Source organism: Balaenoptera musculus, chromosome 1, assembly GCF_009873245.2.
Source record: "Balaenoptera musculus isolate JJ_BM4_2016_0621 chromosome 1, mBalMus1.pri.v3, whole genome shotgun sequence".
Lineage (NCBI taxonomy): Eukaryota > Metazoa > Chordata > Mammalia > Artiodactyla > Balaenopteridae > Balaenoptera > Balaenoptera musculus.
In genome coordinates this window covers 76,049,962-76,052,706 of record NC_045785.1, presented here as the reverse complement: position 1 = coordinate 76,052,706, position 2,745 = coordinate 76,049,962, and the positions used below count along the sequence as shown (strand labels likewise).

Here is a 2,745-nt window from a genome sequence, read left to right as displayed (position 1 = left end):
GATGGCTCTGTAATCCACAATTAATTTTCTAATTCTGCATGAAAATTAAAAGATATAGTTTGATTACAGAATGTATTTCATATATATATGCAAGCACTTAAAACCTTTCTAATTATATATGCAAGGTCTAAACCAATCTCAAGAATTAATGTCAGATTCAGAGCAGAATCTTAAAATATTGCTAATCCATTTTAAAATGTAAATGAATTAGTCATTTGGAGAATGCAAATTAAATGGCAATGTACCACTACATACCCATTAAAATAACTCAGTGAAACAGACAATTTCTAGGAAAATACAAATTATCACAATAGAATCAGTCATAGGAAACCTGAATAGACCAAGAATTAACTTTTACTCAATCAATAAGAAAAAGATACTCCACTTGAGAAACGAGTTAATGACATACTTTTTGTCAGGTTGACGAAAATTTTAAAAGGACAGTAATATCTACTTTTGGTGATAGTTTAGGGAGGCAAATACTGTCATATACAGTTGATAATAAAAGAGTTGCTAATACTTTCTTGTGAATAAAATTGCCAATGTTAATCAAAAAAGGGGAAAATGCTTTTTTTTGGTCTCTGAAAATTTTCTTTTAGAACTTCTTCCTAACCAACTAAAGATGTAAATTAAGATTTTGCTATAGGCGTGTTAATCATAAGAACATTATTTTTAAAAGAGTGAAAAATTGGAAAGATTCTAGATTTCCTTGTATAAATTTTATTACATGAATATATGATCATTAAAAATGAACTGATATTTCAGTATGTTAATGATAGAGTGTTGAATTTAAAAGCTCTTTTTATACTCTAAAAGAATCAACAAAATACAACTACACACAACAATATATAGGGTTCTCACAAAGATATTTCACTAAAAGAAGTCAATCACAAAAAAATATGTATTATATTATTCCACCTATATAAAGTACATAAACAGGTAAAAACAATTTATGCTGTTAGAAATCAAGATAATGTTTAACTTTTGAGGAGATAATGACTGGAGGAGAACAGAAAGGGGTCCCTGGGGATGTTAGTAATGTTCTTTTCTGAATATTCGTCCTGATTGCATGGGTGTGTTTGTGAAAATTCTTCTAGCAAATGACAGAAGCCAAGGTTTTCATGTACTAAGCTCTAAAGAGGAGCCAGAAAAGACATAAATAAGATATTATGTAACATAAATACTTTAAATAACCCTCCTTGGCCTGATTCTAAATCCTCATACAAAAGGACATTGATAAAATGACCAGTTCATTCTTCCCTTATCTCTTCATTCATTCAACAGTTAATTATTGAGAATTTCCTGTGTGCCAAGTCCGCTTCTAGTTAATGAAGTGAGGAAAACCATTAGGTCACTGCTCTCATGGAATTTATATTCCAGCCGGGAAGATAAACAATAAACATTGTAACATTCCATTGAAAATTAATATGTATCACTTAGTGTTAAAAGCTATACAGAGATTAATCCTTTGTCATTTGCTTCATTTGCAAATATTTTCTCCCATTTTGAGGGTTGTCTTTTCATCTTGATTATGGTTTCCTTTGCTGTGTAAAAGCTTTGAAGTTTCATTACGTCCCACTTGTTTATTTTTATTTTTATTTCCATTACTCTAGGAGGTGGGTCAGAAAGGATCTTGCTGTGATTTATGTCATAAAGTGTTCTGCCTATGTTTTCCTCTAAGAGTTTTATAGTGTCTGGCCTTACATTTAGGTCTTTAATCCATTTTGAGTTTATTTTTGTGTATAGTGTTAGGGAGTGTCCTAATTTCATTCTTTTACATGTAGCTGTCCAGTTTTCCCAGCACCACTTATTGAAGAGGCTGTCTTTTCTTCATTGTATGTTCTTGCCTCCTTTGTAAAGCAGCCCATGCAGCTCTTTATCAGAAACAAACAACCCAATCCAAAAATGGGTAGAAGATCTAAATAGACATTTCTCCAAGAAGACATACAGATGGCCAACAAATACATGAAAAGATGCTCAACATCACTAATCATTAGAGAACTGCAAATCAAAACCATAATGAGGTATCACCTCACACCAGTCAGAATGGCCATCATCAAAAAATCTAGAAACAGCAGAAGCCGGTTGGAACCTGCAATGTCTTGTAGTTGTCTGAAGATTCTTCAATCACTATATCAAGCGACACAGATGTTTCTCTTTCTTCATATGATGAAGATCAGGGATCTAAACTTATCCGAAAAGCTAGAGAGGCACCATTTGTCCCCACTGGAATGGCAGGTTTTGCAACAATCGTTGCATATTGATTATATAAATTGAAGAGCAGGGGAAATACTAAAATGTCTGTTCACCTGATCCACATGTGCATGGCAGCCCAAGGCTTTGTTGTGGGAACAATGACTCTTGGTATGGGCTATTCCATGTATTGAGAATTCTGGGCAAAACCTAGACCTTAAAAGAGGAGACGTTGTCTTGGTCTCATTGGTGGTGCTTGCTTTAGTTAGACATCTCATATTGAGGTTATATGTTTATGTTGAAAATAAATTCTTTGGGTCGAACAATAACATGGTAATTTGAATACTGGCTTCCTTTCTTGCAGGCTTGATTTGCCTGGTGACCAGGTTACTGGTGACTAGTTCACTAGCTAGGTCATCCAGGGGAGTCAGATTAGCACAAAAACATGTCATTTTTACATGCACTTGATAGTGGTACAATGTCCACCTTCTTAAACTCTTCTGATGAAATTAGTTGTAAAGAGGACAACATGCCAATCCTGATAATGCTCCC

General features: G+C 33.7%; 1 pseudogene; it reads left to right on the top strand.

Moving 5' to 3' along the window:
* The first annotated feature begins 995 nt into the window (after window positions 1-995).
* LOC118899196 lies at window positions 996-2,414 on the top strand (annotated as a pseudogene).
* Window positions 2,415-2,745: the final 331 nt, after the last annotated feature.